Here is a 20,937-nt window from a genome sequence, read left to right as displayed (position 1 = left end):
GCTTTCCGTCAGCTTCATCGTGCCTACAATGTCCGCTAATGCCGCAATCTTATCATGTATTTGTCTCTTGTCCTCCGCCCCAGTCTAATTGTTCTACTTGCTGTTCCAACGCGTGGATCGCTAGACTGTTGGCTGCTATTGTGTTGCTAACGGACGTGGGACAATGCGTTTCCGCCTCTTGGACCCTCGAGAGTACCTGCTGGTGTTCTCTTTGGCATTCTTCTCTCAGTGCTTGGAAATTCCTAAGTAGCTGTTCTTCGCTCTCTTTCGATTCCGTATCGCGAATCCGCTTGCCCTGTTCTAAGGCTTGCAGACGATCATCGATTTGTTCAAATGTACGGCCTAATTCTTTCATAATATCACTTTTTATTTCACTTGCCAGATTGTTTATTCTTTGTGAGATGTCATCGGACACTCTCTGCATCGACTTGTCAACTTTATTTGTCTGATGGACTAATTTTTCGTCTATTTGTTCGCCTAGCTCTCGGATCGATTTTTCTGATTTCTGCGTCATTTGTTCGCCTAGCTCGCGGATTGATTTTTCAGATTTTTGCGTCATTTGTTCGCCTAGCTCTCGGATAGATATTGCGGATGATTCTTTTTGTTCTCGGAACGATTTTTCTGATTTCTCTGCGTTTTCTTTATTTTGTTGGAATAAGGCTTTCATGAGTTCTGCCAAATCAATTTGGTTAGTTGGAGGCAAATTAATTTCTGGCTCTGATGTGAGCCCGTTCGTGCTGTTTTGCATTTCCTCTGAAGTATTCCCCAATGCATTTTCGGAACCGTCTGACGCGTTAATATTCGAAATCAAATTACCCCCTTGGTCCATGTTGCTTAAGTTGTTGGACTGCCTACTTTTAGCTTGGTTACGTGTCTGCATTAGTTCAATTTATACCCAGTACGCAACACACTAATAAACAATAAATGTGTCCCCCAAAAATTACGACAGTCACACGAAAGATACCCAACCCAGTACGCACTTTTTCACACGCAAAACAAATTTTTATCTTTGATCGAAACAGTGGAATTTACAAGCGAGAAAAAAAAACACACACACACATATAAAACACACACATATAAAACACACAAATATAGAAAACAAAACAAGACAAACAACACAACGCCGCTCAACAACGCCGTGAATCTTTTGAATGTCTGCTCAGATACAACGCAGAAGTTGTTTGAGCGCTGTAGGGCAAAAAAATTAAGATTATACAACGCTCGCAATCTAACGTTTCAGAGATTCCAGAGTCTAGCGGAATCACAGAACAGGGTCGCCTTGTGTAAGTTTGTTACTTTTATTTTGCTATGTTAGCGGTACTGCTAGCCAGTAAAAGCGGGTTAAACGCTGTGAGCTGTCTTTGGAAGTTAACCTTGCATTATTGAGCAACTGTTTCACCAGGTATCTAGTCTCAGTTTACTAAATTCCCAAACAGACTTACATTAATTATAATCTTTTAATAGTCATACAACAACCGGTAATATATATATATATATATATATATATATATATATATATATATATATATATATATAAAAGAGAATTTAAATAAAAAGAAAGAAATCAGTTTATATTTGGAAATTTATTTTAAAATTGATCATTGAAATTACAGCATATTACACTTGATTCCTAACTAAACTGGTGCCTTATTTAGGATTGTGAAAATGTGAGATTGCAATCTTACGGAACACATCAAATATGGAGCCAAGATTGGGAGACTGCATACAACACTGCATTCATAAAACAACACACAAAGAACGTTGAAACGCATGCAAGAGAAAGTTAACCACTACAAACAGATTCAAATTTTCACCCAAAGAAATTACGTTCGTAGCACAATCCTGCCCGTCATGTAATTACCACACACTGGTATACTAAATTCATATTAACTCTTTGTGAAATCTTTGCGAAAAGAATAGCTGAGGGCTACTTTGATGATTACACCACATGCTTCACGTGGTCAACTTGGTTTACACAAAGCGTATAACTCCACAATAATTTTGATAATTGAAATAAATTAGATCAAAAAGCAATTTACAAAAGAAAAACCTCAAACTGGTTATTAACGTCTTATTGTTAACCTGACGGGTCAAACAGTTATATAAGCACGTGGTACTGGTCTCGCAAAGTACACCCCACGTGGGTTGAACATAAAGAAAAGTTGCTGTATTGAAAAATATTGTCAAGACGAGACGTTATAATCACACAAGCATTCGCATTTAAGATTTATCTTAGTTAGAGTTACTGATCAACACGTGGTTCCACCTTACTCATAAAGTAGTGACAAAGCAACTACCGGAAAATAATCTGAACTTCACACGAGAATTACACTGCGCTGCAATTTAAGATAACCTTAGATATTTTAGAGCTAAACCTGAAATAAAGGTGATTAAATTTTCAGTTAGGCTGAACTTAAGAAATCCAATGTCCTACGGACTTAGCAGACACGCGCTTAGCCGGAGATCTTACCACTTCAGACGCTCGCCACGGACAGACTGACCTGCGCTACTACCGAGCGTGCTTCCTGAGGGTGGCTCACAAATACAAACGGAAGTGGCCAGAGGGGCAGCTTCCTATACCAACATGACAACGGACGGACAGGACCATACTAAGGATAGAAACCTCTTTGCTTTTAGAAAGCGTAGCTACCTGTTCCGACGTTGGTCCTACTGTTCTATAGCAGACAGCCTTGTCTGCTACCCTCAAGCATGCAACTAGAAATACGTTTGCTCATTCATCCTCTCACACAGAAGGGAAGGGGGATGACAGTATCTTATCATACACAGTTTATAAAAGAAAGCGGATGTAGGTTCCGTATGAGACTGTGTGACATGAATTACATATAAACTGTGTTTTAAAGTGTAGTAGTGTGACAGATCGTTCTTGTTTATGTGTAAAAGTAACACGTTCCACTACTCAGTCTCCTCCCAGATAGTCAGAAACGCCACAGTAAATTTAGAAGAGGCATTTATGCCGTAAATGACAACAGATTTAAGAAATTAAACATGAAAGGAATCCAACAGAGACCTTTCAAAAATTGAATAAGTTTGTACATGGCAACTGGAGAGGCTTATGGAGATGTACTATAATGGGATACATCTGAACGCGGGCGCGTCTTTTGCGGCAGAAGGCACTGTCTTGCTGTTTACACAACTAGCTCAGCGTTCACTGCTTCGCTCGCGTCGACTGTGTGGCCTGTAGAGATTCTTTAGTGTTTGTTTAACTGAGTTTTTATTTTGTTCACAAACTGAAACACCTTCTAAACTTTTCATGCTACTTAAGACCATAGAATCATAGTTTCTTCCGAATGTACTTCTGACCAAATAGTGGTTCTGTTAATTATGCCTATTGCTTTCTTGTACAGACATTTCCATAACAACTTCCATCCCCTAACAAGTATTTCTTTATATCTAACCAAGAAGTGAAATACCAGTTTCCATACGTTTAATTTTTTTATTTTCTTAAAAATTTTTATTCCTTATTCCACATCCTTAGGTGTTGAATTTTCAAAACACTGGAACACATGTTTTTAAATTTCCAACAGAGGTGGCAAATACCAGTTTTCATAGTTGCAAGTTTAAAAATGCTTTAGTAGTTCTTCAGTAATGATTACTTTAAAAAAAAGTCACCCACCATTTAACCCCCTTAACTGCTGAATTTCCAAAAATCCTGAAACATGTACATTTTTTAAATTTCTAACTGAAGAACCAAATACCAGTTTTCGTAGTTCTAGCTTCAGAACTGCGTTAATAGCGACAAACTTGCAAAATGCCTTGAATCTAATATTCCCAACCTTTAGGAGTGGAACTTGGGGCTATCCGTTCTTAAACGATGCCTACAATATAAGATCCACACCCTCTCCAAAATTTTGGGTTTCTATCTTTAGCGGTTTCGCCTGGGGGATGATGAGTCACTATGTGAGTCTGCCCCTCTTTCACACCTTTACAGGTTTATTACAGGTTGAATTTCCAGAAACAGTGAAACACGTGTTTTTTTCATCTCTCACCGAGAAGTCAGACACCAGTTTTCTAAGATTTAGCTTTAGAAATGCTTTCGCAATGAAATATTTTCATAAACAGTTTCACCCCTATTTTCAGCTCCTAAGGGATTTAATTTTAGAAACCAGTAACATGAGTATTTTCTATTTCTAACAGTGAAGCCAAATACAAATTTTCATAAATTTAGCTTCAAAAATTCTTGCACAATGAAATACTTCGATAAAAATTTTCATCCCCAGTTTCACACCCACAGGGGATGAATTTCCGAAAACAGTGAAATACGTATATTTTTGACAAACTGCCTATTGGCTTCCGTCTCGGGTTCTTCGGCCGACGTTCATTTAATGATTTTACTGAAGTTTCGCCAGTACGAGTGGCTGTCATTTTCGAAGCTTCACCCTCCATTGCCGGTGGTGAACTGGAGCCGAGCTCGCGGCCGCAGACTATATGAACCTGGCGCGCCAACGTCAGAGAGTTTCTCCGCTGTCGTTGGTCGTTTCCAGTGCGGTTCTCCTCTTGCTACCTGCGACGGTCGTGCGCTGCAGTACGGGAAGACAGGCGCGCCAGGTACATATAGTCTGCGGCCGCGAGCTCGGATCCAGTTCACCACCGGAAATGGAGGGTGAAGCTTTGACAATGCCAGCCACTCGTGCTGGCGAAACGTCAGTAAAATCTTTAGATGAACGTCGGCCGAAGAATCCGAGACAGAAGCCAACAGACAGTTTGCCAACAAGTGGTCACGAAAGCCTTAACAATAGCGTATATTTTTATTTCAAACGGAGAGGCCAAATTCAGTTTTTTATAGATATAGCTTTAAAAATGCTTACACAATAAAATATAATAATGCTTACGAAGTAAAATATCTCCATGAGAAATCTCATTCCATACTTTGCTCCGTTCTTGGTTCAATTTTCCAAAACAATGAAACACGTATTTTTTATTTGTAACGGAGAAGTCAAATACCCGTTTTCATAGACGTAGCTTTAAAAAGATTTTAGTAGTTCTTAAATAATGACATATTTACAAGAAAGCTTTCATCCACTGTTTCATCTTCATAGAGTTAAATTTCCATAAATGCTGAAACAATTATTTTTTTATTTCTGACAAAGAAAGCAAATACGAATTTTCTTAGGTCTTGCTTCAAAACTGCCTTGACACTGACATTTTTCAGAAAACCTCCCCTCTCCTATTTTACCCCTTTGGTTCAAATGGCTCTGAGCACTATGGGACTTAACATCTTAGGTCATCAGTCCCCTAGAACTTAGAACTACTTAAACCTAACTAACCTAAGGACAGCACACAACACCCAGCCATCACGAGGCAGAGAAAATCCCTGACCCCGCCGGGAATCGAACCCGGGAACCCGGGCGTGGGAAGCGAGAACGCTACCGCACGACCACGAGATGCGGGCTTTACCCCTTTGCGGATGGAATTTAGAAAAATACGATTTTGAACGACGCCTGCAGTGTAAGCTCTTCACCCTCTGCAAATTTCAAGTTTCTATCCTTAGTGGTTTGCGCTGCGCGATGATAAGTCAGTCATTCAGTGAGTGGGGTCATAGCCTTTTGCATGTACAGAAGAAGAATATGTCCCAGCCCACCGATCATGCACCTTTATGCGACGTGGGTGCAGCTGTTCGCTTTTGGCGTAGAACTGTAGTCTGTTGTATAATCGCAGCAAAAATATATGAACTATCTGCAGATACTGATAAAATCTCAGCCTGAAAGCATTCCATCGAAGGATAGGGCAACAAAGCGGAATGAATCGGTTTATTCCAGGAGGGTGCGCGTAATTACACACAAGGGCAGTGGAAAAACCAGTGTCGTCATTCGTCGTCAGGAATTAGCTATTGTTAAGAAGTGTGTTACTTACGAACCAGATATAAATGTCGTGGGACTAGGGCCTCCCGTCGGGTAGACCGTTCGCCGGGCGCAAGTCTTGGATTTGACGCCACTTCGTCAACCTGTTCGTCGATGGGGATGAAATGATGATGATTAGGACAACACAACACCCAGTCCCTGAGAGGAGAAAATCTCCGCCCCAGCCGGGAATCGAACCCGGGCCCTTAGGACTGACATTCTGTCGCGCTGACCACTCAGCTACCGGGGGCGAACACGAACCAGATAAACTAAATACATTGTGTGAGATGCTATTGCTTCAAAGCAATATTTTTTCTACTTAAAACTAAATATATTGTGATATAAGGTTATTCTAAATGATGGACCCACTTTCAAAACTTTGTATTAATTCAAGTACAAATCCAAGGTGATCAAGCTTTATACCAATGAAAAGAGGAAGTTTCAAAGTTTTTTCATAATGTTTGATATCAATTTAATAAATTTAATAATTTGGAATGATTTGTAATTTGCTAGTTTTTAATAATTATTTAATAAAATATGATAAATATTATAAATGTTCAATGTGGCCACCGTTGGCTGCACGGCAAACATCGACACGGTAGCCAAACTCATCCCACACACGTGAAAGCGTATCTGGGTATCTGCTTTTACTGAGTGAACGGGAGTAGTGATGAGATTCCGCACAGTAGTTGGTAGAGGCGGGACGTAAACACCTTCCTTCACATAACCCCATAAGAAGTAGTCGCAGGGTGTGAATTCAGTAGATCTCGGTGGCCAGAAATGCAGAGCCAGGTCCTCAAGTCCCCTGAGACCGATCCAGCGCTGAGGAAGGGAGTCATTCAAAAAGTCTCGTACATCACGGTGCCAATGGGGCGAAGCTCCATCCTGTTGGAAAATGAAGTCCTGGGAATCTTCCACAACTTGAGGAAACAGCCATTGTTCCAACATGTCCTGGTACGTGATTCCCTTTACAGTTCTTTCCGCAAAGAAAAATGGTCCATAAACTTTTGTATGGGATATGACACAGGACACGTTGATCTTCACTGTCTCTTTCGTGTTGCAATGGGGAATATGGGTTTCAAAAACCGTATATGCTAACAGAGTGCATGTTGACTTCTCCACTAAGGTGGAACGTGGCTTCATTGCTAAAAATTACAATCTGAAGAAATGCGTCATCCTTCTTTGCTAGCACACAACCACAAAGTGCGAGAGCTTTTCCTTGTCATTGGGGTTGAGAGCTGCACAAGTTGTAATCGGTAGGGCTTGTACAGCAAACGCCCTCTCAGAACTCTGCATACAGATCATTTAACCATGTCCGATCACAGCAGAGAAAAATATTTCAGTTGCGAATGAGCAAAATACGGTGGGAGGGAGATTACGCCATGACTAGTACCACTGTTGCTGCTATTGTTACTAGCTTCCTCGCGAGTGATGTTCATCCACTCACCTTTCGAGTAATATGGCAACTGCCAGACTTACCTACATCAATATTCTGTTCTCACATAAGCATAACCATCTCTAAAAGCACACTGTAGAAGCTGTTCATTTGTTTCCTGTGACTGCTAATCATTCGTTCTGTCAAAATAGCGGCTTTATTCATATATTAAGCGAAATACGTTACCTTCCTTTGTGTTGGGAATCAATTGTCAGTTTCTCCACTAGGCGACGATTTTCTAGTATAGCTTCGTGGCTTCCAGTACAGGTTTTAAGTGTTACAAGTTACTGAGCGCAACCCCATAATCCTCAAACAACCACTCAGACCTTTCTTCGCCATATATATATATATATATATATATATATATATATATATATATATATATATATATATATATGCTCAGTGTTAACATGAGACCAGCCGTTAGGATTTCCCACGTGTTCTGCAGGAATCAAATTACGTAAGATATGCAGTACTAAAGACTGCTGTTTATTGAATTCGTGTTGATTCCTAGAAAGGCAATTAACCGTGATAGGCGGCCGTAAAACATCTTTCACAGTTCCACAATAAATCTATCAGCGACATAAAGCAGTCCGTTAATGTTAACGGGCATGTTGGCGGGACGCTTAGGTCTTCCAGCGAAATACAGTAGGAGAAGCTGTTCCTAGGACAGAAGTAAACTGCTTTCGTAATTCTTAGAGGGTTCTAATTATGAGCAAGTGCCTGTCTTCCCTTTACCATTGCATTTGATTCATTATTACGTGACCGCTTATCTCAGTTTCGGCCACTTGAGTGTTCGTGAACCCACCACTTTTCTTAAACCACGGATGATCTTGGTCTCATTCTTGCTCACGTTTTCACAGGAGTAATCAAGAGATATACTTTTTCTTGAAAATGTCAATGTAACGCTTGTGCAAACCTCATGTACATTCATTATGTGCTTCAAGAATGTACGGTTTTCTCACAGTTTCTGTCTCGTCAGTCTGCATTTTGACCCAAAAATACATTGCAGTTATCAGAACAACACATTACTGCTGTGGGGATTGTGTTTTGGAGGTGGATCAGTATCTACTAGCGGGCAGGTGCGAGACGTATCATCTGGTGCCCCACACCTCCATCCATTAGATGTTAGCTGACGTTCCTCTTTTTCCGTCAATCTTGTGACCGGATTAATGCAGTGCACCATGAATTCCTCCTCTGCGCCAATTCCAACATCCATATTTACTTCATGGATGTATTTCAACCTCTGTCTTCTCCTAAATCTCCATCAATTAACATAGCGGTTATACCTTTCTATTTAAGCACATATCTTCATCCTCCCCTTCTTCTTCCCAATCTTTTGCAAATGCTCCTCTCCTCACCAGATCTGCAGAAAACCTTCTCATTTCTTACCACTCCATCCAGTTTTCAAAATATTTTTGCAACGCATCTCAAATGCTTTTAGTCTCTTCCGTTCCAATTTTCCAACATTCCATGTTTAACTACCATGCAATGTTGTGCTCCAGACGTTCATTCTCAGAAATTTATACCCGGTATTTAGGTCTATATTTGATACTAGTAGATATCTATTGGCCAGGAATGCCATTTTTGACAGTGCTAGTGGCCGGTCAGGGTGGCTGAGCGGTTCTAGGCGCTACAGTCTGGAACCGCGCGACCCCTACGATCACAGGTTCGAATCCTGCCTCGGGCATGGATGTGTGTGATGTCCTTAGGTTACTTAGGTTTAAGTAGTTCTAATTTCTAGGGGACTGATGACCTCAGGTGTTGAGTCCCACAGTGCTCAGAGCCATTTGACAGTGCTAGTCTGCTTATGTCCTCCTTGCCCCGTCCTTCATGGGCTATTCTGCTTCCCACATAGCGGAATTCCTTCACTTCGTCTACTTCGTGATCCCCATTTCAACTACTTCTCATTACTTTCGTCTTTCTCTGATGTACCCTCTATCTGTATTCTTTACTCGTTAGACGTCCTTTCCATTCAACAGATCCTGTAGCTCTTCTTGGCTTTCACTGAGGATGTCAATAGCAAACCTTATCATTGGTATCATTCCATCTTCAACTTTAATCCCAGCCTTGAACCTTTCTTTAATTTCCATCATTGCAGGTATAGTGTGGACAGTAGGGATGAAATGCTACACCTCTATCCTAGGCTCTTCGTTCTTCGTTTTCCAGTCCTAATTTTCCATTTTGGTTCTTGCATATATTGTACAGGGTAGGGCAAATGAAACTGGACCGGTGAACACAGTTCCAGGGTACAAAGAAACACAACAGAGACAAATAAATAGAGTACTAACCCGACTACAACAGATGTTGAAAGTGACCTGCATTCATCTGTTGGCAGTTTTGGGCCCTGGTCAGCAAGTTGCTGAAGGCAGATCGAAGCTGGACAGCTGGAGTTGCTGTCCAAAGTGTTCTGCTGTAGTTCTTGAAGACTATGAGAGTTGTTTCTGTACACCTTAGACTTGCGGGCTCCCCACACAAAGTAATTGCCCACTGACAGACCAAGCGTCATTGGTGGCCAGCTAGGGCCGCGACCATACTATCCTGCTAACAACTCTGCCAGGCGTGAAGATTACGTAAATGTGGTCCAAGGTTCGACCGGCTGGATGGGCAGTTTCTCCAGGCTGTTGAAAGTAAATGTACGTCTTTTCCTTCCGTTAATCTGCCACAAATTGACGTCGAGCCCTATACACTCGTCCGGGCAAACTCATCATCCCCTAGAGAGAGCATGTACCATTTCCACAGGCAGGAAGTATTTAATAATTACTGTGTATACTGTCTTCTGGAATACGATTCCTCAGGTTACGGTTTGTAATTGTGGCTTTTCTTTAAGTAAAATATTTCCTGGTGCTAGTTATACCTTTTGTCTTATGACTGTAGTGGGTCGTATTTAGAGACCAGAAGTGTGTGACCCACAACTAGTGAAATATCAAGTGTGCAATAGCAGATTGCTATTGGACTGCCGGATATGGAAAGCGTTACACCGCGAACACATTGGCTGAACATTACGAAACATACTCCAGTATTTCCAAGGAGATGGGATATATCGATTAAAATGTCGCCCTTATGCGAGTTTATTTTCGTAACTGTCGGTGCCTAAAATTTTCATTTCGTACGGATGAAGAATGATGTGCACACATGATGGCTGCGGGGTGTGTCTAGACCTCACTGGATATTTTCTGCTGGAGATCGCAGCACAGAATGCGCAGCGAACATACAAGTGCAGTTTATCGATATCTTCCAGACTACGAAAAAAGCTGCATAATTAGTTTGAGAGAACTGGGAGCATCATACTGACAAATTACACAGAAAGCTGAGAGTAGTGAAATTGTTGTAGAACGAGTGATTACAAGAGATGAGACAAGTCGGCCCGAGTTCATCCAGATCTACAGTGTGTACCGAGCCAACTGATTCACGCTACGGAATCCTACACAAGTATGTCAGACTAGAACTGTAATCAAGCAGCAGCGAACGCCTGCCAGTCGCTTAATGCACCTGGCTGCACAGCAACGTCAGCGTAAGCCGTTGTCCTCTTCCTTCAGCCGTTGATCCGTGTCTGGAGCGGTGACCGATTCCTGAATAAAAACAGCTAGGCCCTGATCATCGACACTGTTGCAGAGGTTTCCAAGCGGAACAGAAGCACGGCTCTTCCGAAAACTCAGCGCTGGGCAGCCGTCCTTAAACACCCAGCTTCAGCTCGTCATCATCAGTACAGGTGGACCACACTATGACGCACAGCCCGTGACAGTTATGGCCAGACTTGTGAGGCATCCCCCAATGCCGTCCCAGGGCTGCCAAGCGACAACCGCCCTGTGACTGCCAGAGCCCATCCATCTGGCAGTCTGTGACCACTTCACGATAAGAGCCACGCAGTGAGTTCCAGCCAGCTCTGCGCTCTGGGTGCCCGCTGCTGTCGCTCTCCAACCGGCAGTTCGGTGTTCATAGCAAGGCCTGGACTTGGTAGCTGGGTGTCTCGTCGCTGACCCACCGCCCCGCCTCCAGCAGCGGGCTCCGTCTGTGCCGGCGCGCTCGTGTTCGAGGATCGTCGTTCGCCACCTGCTGCCTGCATTTTACAGGTACACTGCTCTACGTTAATGTATAGTAGTTAATCGTTTTGGCAACAGACTGGCTACCTACGTTTTCTGCACCCCCATCTACCAGCAGGAGAGAACTGCTCGCCCACCCGTTTCCGAAGTTACAATGCGTTACAGTACCAAAAAGTGATTTAGATGGTACAGCGCCAGAGTCAACTGGGGGCTGAGAGGAATTATGTAGTGTTCACCACTGAGTCCATCGTTTTTCCGTGGTGGCCACATCGACTGCAACGTTTCTGTGGACGAGCAGCTGAAATGTCATAGAAGATAGACATTCTAGAACCCCTTACTTCTACCTGGAATCATGGTATGGTGAAGAATTGGGTATGACAGAAGCACTAATTTTGGCTTAATGGGTGCTAAATGGTAGCACGTATGTGACAATAATTGTAAAATCTGTCTTCATATCCTTCAAAAGCATAATACCAAGTGACATGTTCTAGCAAGGTACTTCAAGACCCGACTTCGTGTGTCACTCTACTACCATCATGATGAACTTAAGGATCCATGATTCCCCTGCGCAGTCCCCCGATTTTTAACCCATACCATAAGTCTGGGTTCAAAATGGTTCAAATGGCTCTGAACACTATGGGACTTAACATCTGTGGTCACCAGCCCCTAGAACTTAGAACTACTTAAACCTAACTAACCTAAGGACATCACACACATCCATGCCCGAGGCAGGATTCGAACCTGCGACCGTAGCGGTCATGCGGTTCCAGACTGAAGCGCCTAGAACCGCACGGCCCCCATAAGTCTGGGGATGTGACCTGAAACGTATATCGTTGACTGAAAAACTATGAGCATCTGCTTAATGGCGTATTGGTGCACCGTTGGGTGAAATACAGCAGCGGTTCTGCGTTGCGTGGATTCCGCAAGTGCCTGACAGGTTTATGGAAGTGTATGACACCTGATGCCTATTCACTGATCATACAGTTCTCGTAAAGTACGGACCGGTGGTATATGGACGAAGCTGGCGCCAGTTTCGTCCTCATAGCCACCTAAGGAATGAGGGTGTACCGGCGACCTGAACTGAGCTGGTTATGCGTCTCTGCGTTACTGTTCCCCAGCGTACGGAATTGCTTGTAGCAACTACTCCTTTAGGGCGCCTCAGACGATTTAAGCACTTACCACAGCGCACTTTCACAACTGATAAAGACTCCCACTGCTAAAATACGGCAAAACTGAATAACACATTGCTCATCGCTGTAAGATGTGAGATCGGTTAACTTTTTACTTTCATATATCGATATCTACATATCTGAGAGAAAACGATGTTGGCCCGTGATCTTTGGTCGTGTTGTTACACCGTCTCTGCCTAAGGGCGCTCAGGGAGGGAAATTATTGTTATACAATGGATGTTGGAAAGAATTGAATTGGCTGGACATTTTTATCTGGATTTGAGCTGCTAAATATTTAATATAGAGTTGCTGAAAATGATTGAATAAGATCCTGATGAGAGTATTTAAGGATTTTGAAAATAGTTTTTTGAATAATTCTGTTTCAAGGTAAATCTGCCTATTGGATACATGTTCGTACTCAGCGCTCCGTTGAAAACTTAAATGTCCTATGGAGATTTTGCTGAAACATTTATTTCATGAATCTCTCGCAGGTAGAGGTTATACATTTTGTAAAAAGCAACAGAAATGATGTTCAGTAAGTTATTCTTTGGTTCAAAGTAACTATCTGTTTAATCAATCAGTCAGAATTGTTTCTAAAACCAGTGACTGTTCTGCAAAGTCAATGTTATTCAAGATCCTGAAAGCGAAGTTATAACGTAATTATATGCTACAAAATTATTTTAGAAAAATCATTAGTAGAACAATAATACCCAAAATTAGTTCCACGCAAGAAATTCTGTGTTGCTTGTATTCCTATTGCTCGTGGCAGCACTAACGCTTTTGAATGTCATTTTCAGCTTACCTTTCCAATTTAGCTTTTTTGCGGCGCTGCTTTCTGTGCCTCACTACCGAGAGAAAATTTTTACTGTATCGAGTTCAGTGAAAGAATAGTTCAGGGCCATAGTCATACAGTTACACCGTACATAAAGAACAATATCTTTACACAGTCAATCACTAAGTGATAGCTTAGATTCAGTGTGGAAGTTATTTTCTAGTTATACAAAGTACATTTCAGTAACAATTTGATATATCCGTCTAGAAAACATTTTTAGAATTCTGAGATTTTTCCGCAAGTTATCTACGTAAACCAGCAGTGGAGTTTAATTAAACTTATTTGCATCATTTCTTCAGACCTTGAATAATTCATTTGATGGGTAATTTTTATTTGTTTTATTCTGACGTATCTTTGACATGTTGAAAACTGAACGTAAGGTGACCCAACGCTGTTAAATCGACTGCACAGTAGAAAACTTAAGTAATCAAATGTTTCTGTAATTAGTTTTGTGTACATACACATACACACACAGAGAGAGCTATGTAAAGAAGAACACTTAGGAGGTAAGCTATTAATTTTCCGTATTGACATGGCTATACCGAAAGCATCTTCATAATTTGCCGCTGACCCACGATTCCTCTGTAGGAACATTACTTCTATATCTGAAGAAAATAACCGAAACGCTGCCAGGTGCAAAAGGTTGGAATTACAAACCTCTAAAAGAGGTTTAAGGAGGGGTAGGACGTCAAACTGGCCGACTTAGAGCAGGAGAGACACCACAGGACATTTTAATTTCCACTGTCTATACTTTTACAAATAAATTCATAAAACTTTGCCAGCATGACGAGAAAGGATTCAGGATTCACACACATAGCAGTGGGGGAGTTAAAAAAAAAGACAAAATCAAATGGCTCTGAGCACTATGGGACTTAACTTCTGAGGTCCTGAGTCCCCTATAACTTAGAACTACTTAAACCTAACTAACCTAAGGACATCACACACATCCATGCTCGAGGCAGGATTCGAACCTGCGACCGTAGAAGTCGCACGGTTCCAGATTGTAGCGCCTAGAACCGCACTGGCACTCCGGCCGGTAAAAAAAGCGAAAATATTTTTTTTTTTTTGCATGTGAAATTCATCTTTTTTTCACTTACTGTTGGCTGCATTTGTTGATGTAGGTAGACTTTTCTTCAAAAGTAAGAGAGATTCTTCGATGAATTTTTCACAGCATGCAAACCATAATTACAGATGTATGAAACTCTAGAATTTACTTAATTTATGAAAAAAGGAATTACCTGTTAGATTTTAAACTTTATGTTTAGAAAAAACTCTAACATTGTAGTTAATTATCTCAATTTTTACCACAATTTATAATAGATTCGGAAAATTCTAGAGTATCGTACACGTGTAATCAAGGTTTGTATGCTGTGCGAAATTTATCGAAGAATCTCTCCTACGTTTGAAGAAAAGTGCACCTGCATCAACAAATGCAGCCAATAGTAAGTGAAAAAATGATGAAATTTCAGATGTAAAAAAAATATTGAATCTTTTTTTTTTTTTTTTAACTCGGACTGCTGTGAGTGCAGATCCCGAATCATTCCTTGTCATGCTGACAAAGTTTTATGAGCTTATTTGTAAAAATGTAGACAGTGGATATTAAAATGCCCTGTGGTGCCTCTCTTGCTTCAAGTCGGCCCGTTTGACGTCCTACCGCCGTTAAAGAACATGTTAATGTTAGTGAAACCAGTTCCTCAGCATTTGGTTCTCATTCAGTAGAGTCTAAGAATTGTTTTAATGACCTCACTAAAAGCATCACCATCCATCATAAGACAGAAGAAGACAGATCACTGAATATCGTAGAAGAAACAGAGATTCAAAATCGCCTGACGAAGCCCTGACTGAAGTCGTTAATAATATTTAATGAACACACATAGTTACGAAATGAGATGTGTATACAGACTTCTAACAATTTTTTAACTGAATAGGTTCACATTATGGTTTTCTCCGTTATTCTGCAAAGTTAACTGATTATTACGTCAAGGTATGCCGGTTCAACATTAGATACACGTCCGAGTTTACAACCTCGTTATGTGGTGAACACAGATTTTGCTGAGTTACGTCCATCCTGTAGAGTGTTTTACTCGTGACAGTTAACGTTAGTTTCATCTGGTTATAAATTCTGCCCTGACGTATTTCACATATTTTACATTACGTACTACACTGAACAACAGGTTTAAAGCACCAAATTTTCGAAACACCGCAACTATCTCCCCTTGCAACGCATGTCTGATATTTGGCTGAATGGTGCCTGCAAACTTCCTCTGTAACGGCGCAAAATCGTGGCGCTCTGCGACGTCACGATCTGGTTAGACGACATTTCCGATATGCGAGGAGAAGGCCAGAACTCAGAAGCTCACCTGATCTCGAGAAGGTCGCCCCAGCCCCACATACCGAATCTTTCCTCTTCGTTTGACACTTCTGCGATGTAGTTCAGAGCAGGGACGGCAGAAGTTGAAATCACGCAATTCTCTCGTGAATGGCCAAGGAAAACACTGCTAACACACCCCTGCTCAGGCTTTGATGGGTGGCATAAAGGCCATTCATGAAACCCTCCATTGCCTTGGGACGTTCATTTCCAGACACTACGCAGTCGTAATCCACATTTTCCGGTGTGATGGGTAACAGGAAGACGTTCTTGACAATCTCCGATACTGCTAACATCTCGTAGAAATTTAAATCCTTCTCTAAGGACATTTTGAGGCTGCATCCCCATTTAATGTGATGTACCCCTTTGCAGCCTAGCACGACTTCAATTCTTACTGTAGTGTACAGAATGGAATTACTTAGGGCGGTTCGGCAGCATTTGACGAAATACGAACGTCATCCGAAGCAGCAAATGGGTCTTATGCTATTTCAGTGCCTCTTTCATGCTCTCCTATGGCGACATCGCAGAGTGGTTCCACATTGACACATCCGTGACTAAATCGACAAAGGATACTTCTAAGCCCCCTCTCCCCGACCGTGCAGTTTTATGACGTCATAGACTCCTGATTCCATTTATTGAGAATTATAAAACTGTGCCTTTGGAGAGAAAAAGTTCAGAGCAGTGCTAGGTGCTTGCAGGATGCCAACTGTCACCTGAGGTGTATCAAGTAGTTGCCTACCAGCAGGCGTCCACTACAACTTCGAAGGTTTTCTTTGTAAGGGCACATTCTTAAAATTCTCAATAAATGGAGGTGAGTGCCACTGAGGTTACTGCTCAACTGTGGGTCTCAGACGGACCCTTTGCCGCTACACACATCAAAAACAGTTTTGCATCACGCCGGTTCCCAGAACTAGACGTTGACTGTGCATATTGTATCACAGACATATTCCCTTTGACTGTTCAGAGATGTCACTAAACCCGCCCAAATATATAAACAACCATGCATGAGTAGCGCCTATTAGACGGAGGGGGTCCGACAGTCTATCAGTTCCAGTCATTTCAGCAGGAAGGAGATACATGACTCTTGTTGTCTGTAGTTCAACCATGCCTAGACGGTCAATACCATGGTTCGATCGCGTCCGCTTTGTTACTTTGTGCCAGGAAGGGTTCTCAACAAGGCGTCTCGGACTGAATCAAAGCGACGTTGTTCGGACATGGAGGAGATACAGAGAGACAGAAACTGTCGATGACATGACTCGCTCACACCGCCCAAGTGATACTACTGCAGTGGATGACCGCTACCTACGGATTACGGCTCGGAGGAACACTGACGCCACCATGTTTAATAATGCTTTCGTGCAGTCACAGAACGTCGTGTTACGATTCAAACTGTACGCAATAGCTGCATGATGCGCAACTCCAATCCCGACGTCCATGGCGAGGTCCATCTTTGCAACCACGAAACCATGCAGCACGGTACAGATGGACCCAGCAATATGCCGAATTGACCGCTCAGGATAGGCATCACGTTCTCTTCACCGATAAGTGTCGCATATGCTTTCAATCAGACAATCATCGGAGACGTGTCTGGAAGCAACCCGATCAGGTTGAGCGCCTTTAACACACTGTCAAGCGAGTGCAGCAAGGTTGAGGTTCCCTGCTGTTTTGGAGTGGTATTATGTGGAGCTGATGTACGGAGCTGGTGGTCATGGAAGGCACCGTAACGGCTGTACGATACGTGAATGCCATCCTCCGACCCATAGTGAAACCATATCAGCAGCATATTGGCGAGGTATTCGTCTTCATAGACGACAGTTCGCGCCCCCATAGTGCACATGTCGTGAATGACTTCTTTCAGGATAACGTCATCGCTCGACTAGAGTGGCCATAATGTTCTCCAGACATGATCCCAATCGAACGTACCTGGGATGGATTGAAAAGGGCTTTTTATGGACGACGTGATCCACCAACCGCTCCGAGGGATCTACGCCGAATCGCCGTTGAGGAGTGGGACGATCTGGACCAACAATGCCTTGATGAACTTGTGGATAGTATGCCACGACGAATACAAGCACGTATCAGTGCAAGAGGAAGTGCTTCTGGGTATTAGAGGTACCGGTGTGTACAACAGTCTTGACGACCACCTCTGAAGGTCTCGCTGTGAGGTGGGACTACATACAATATGTGGTTTTCATGAGCAATAAAAAGGGCGGAAATGCTATTTTTGTTGATCTCTATTCCAATTTTCTGTACGGATTCCGGTACTCTCGAGTGCCGAGATGGTGGATAACTTTTTTTGATGTGTGTATTCACGGATGTGTCAGTGTGGAACCGGTCTGCGATGACGCCAGAGGAGGGCGTGTCGCATGAGTAGTGGTAAAGCGTAAGCACTCTTTGGTGCTACAGATCACATTTTGCCGAATGGTTTTCTGTGGTCCATAGTGATCCCATCCTGTACACCAGAACAAAAATTCCAGTCGCACTGCACTCCCTAGGGATGAGATCGCTTTCAATTTCACTTACGTTTCGCAATGGCAGACAATTACGTTGTATCAACAAAGCGGCCATTTAATTCTGCTGATCTGTATATTTGTCCACAGTCTTACACACACAGTCTACACAGTCTTACTGACGAAAGCTATTACACATTACAGTATAAAGGTAGGAGATGAGGTTCTGGCGGAAGCAGAGCTGTGAGGACGGATCGTGAGTAGTACTTGGGTAGCTCAAGCGTAAAATACTTGTCCGCGAATGGCAAACGCCCCGAATTCGAGTCTCTGCCCGGCACACAGTTTCAATCGGTCAGGAAAGTTCTTATTCTACAATCGTTGCATGTAGCGGTTCTGCACTCTTAGCTGTGCATTTCCATGTTTTCATTTCACGGCAGTAGTGTCCAATACGACCAACAGTTGTGTCCGTTTAGCGTCTGACAGCTACAACATGTAAACAGCACAAAATGTGCATCACAGAGCTAAGTGAGAGAACGGACACGATCGTGATAAAACAGACACGGTTATCATAAGATTTTCAATTCCAGCGGGAATCTCTGTATCCTAGACCAGCGTCAGTTTTAACATCATACAGATTTCGCTTGATACACACGTCGTTTGATGTAGACGTGCGCAAAATATAAGTAACCGTTTGTGCGTAGTACTAAGCAACATTTTCAAAACTTCCCGTGTCTAATGGCATCTTGCGAAGTGAAAGCAATTGGATCCAAAGAGTGTGATACTCGAAGCACCAGGCGAGCTGAATCGCTTCGACACGGAGTACAGAGGGCGGCGCTACTCAGACACTGCCGCCGGGTGCGCCCCTGCAGACGTGCGATGACGCGCCACCCATTTGTCACGGCCGCTCTCGGCGGTGTGGTGTCGAGACGATTCCGCATTTCACCCTCAGTGCAACCACAATTTATCATCTGTGTCCGTGTCCAAAGCTGGCAACCACAGCCTATAAATATCAACCAAAACCATTTCAGCTGCAAGTATCTTATTTATAAACGCGACCGCTTTTGCAGCCTTTTAGGTACATCATCAGCTGCAACCTTTAAAAAGTAATAGACGAAAGGTGTATTGATAAGGTAAGGAATGAGCAGATTCTTGTGCAGAATCGGAGAGGAAAGGCATATGTGGAAAACACTGACCAGGAGAAGGTACAGGATGATAGGACATCCGTTAAGACAAGAGTGAATGACTTACATGGTACCAGAGGGAGCTGTAAAGGGCAAAAACTGTAGAGGGAGACAGAGTTTGGAATACATCCAGCAGATAATGGAGGACGTAGGTTTGTAACGTAGCAAGTTATAACGAGATGATATTCGTTGCAGTAAGACACGCAGCCGTTTGGTACGGTGGGTGCAGGGTGGCTACGTTTCCTTCCGCTTTGCTCACGCTGCCGTGAGAACTGCATAGCGTGACTTTCAGTCGGTACGGAAATTCATACCCTCTACGAATCTAAATAATCCATATTAGTTGTTATTCGACTTCGTTCAAATTTGGTTCACAGCCTTTGATTATTAATTGAATGATGCTGTCTAAATTTCAGATATTTATTTACTATTTTTCGGGAGATAGTGAAAATTATCTAAAAGTACTAAAACTGACGCATATGTTTTAAAGTCCAGTTGGGAACAAATTGACTTTCGTTATCATTTGATGCCATTATAAAGTTACCAGTGCATAAAATCAATTAATTAGAATTTTCTTTTCAAAACATTAGTTACTTTATATAAAGTAATAAAAAAATCTCTCAGAATTATTATTTGCTTATAATTTTGCAGTGTGAGTGCATGAGAATGATTGAGAGAGTGTATGTGGGACATACGTTAAAACTTAATATGTCATTTTGTGTAACATCTTGTACAAACGAACCATGGGAAAGTTATGGTGCAACCACAATTCAGATGACGTATGTCGGTGTGAGCTTGCTTTTGTATAAAAGCAGCCAGAATAAAAGTTAGAGGCGGATTAAGTTTATTTATCAATTTGGAGAACATTTTATCTTCGCTTATTTTAATTAAACAATATACTAGAAATCGAAGTTTTAATGACGTTAATTACGATCAGATTATTGATTGAATGAGGCAAGTTTTGCCTCGAGAATGATCTGGAAGGGACATTCTGATCGGTAGCTTATATCAACAGCTAATCAAAATTAAGCTGCTGCCGAGCGAATATGGTGAGGTGAGCTGAGAGTAGAGGAGCTCGAGAGAGTCGCTTGCTAACCAGCCTACGGGTAACACCATGCTGGACAGCTCTTTAAAAATAGTCTGTAAGAAGAAAAACTAGGAGTTTATTTCAGTTAGAACGTGTCGTGACTGAAGAGACTGGAGTTACGAACATTTTAATGAAAGTTTGGTGTTTCTAAATTAAATAGTTGGAGATTTATGAGCGTGTGAACTTTCTGGACGTAGTAACAATTCCGTGTGGCATATTTCATGTTTTGTACAGAATACTTCGGTGAGCACTTCTTACTAAGAAGACCACTGAAACGACCGAATGTTTAACTTGCGAATAGTTGTGGGTCTGTGACTGTTAGAAGGTGAAAATTAGTCGGGTCGGACTTGCAAAAATTCTGGCTGATTTTCGAGTGAAAATATGTTGTACAGGCAGTAAACTTTGAATGCTAGATTATTAACATTGTAAATACAGATTTATAGCCATTGCACGTGTTTCCATATGAATAAAAAGTAGATTCAATCTAATTTTTAAATGCTTTCTGCAAGTAGGCTGC

Source organism: Schistocerca nitens, chromosome 2, assembly GCF_023898315.1.
Source record: "Schistocerca nitens isolate TAMUIC-IGC-003100 chromosome 2, iqSchNite1.1, whole genome shotgun sequence".
Classification (NCBI taxonomy): Eukaryota; Metazoa; Arthropoda; class Insecta; order Orthoptera; family Acrididae; genus Schistocerca; species Schistocerca nitens.
Note: the sequence above shows the minus strand (reverse complement) of the source record.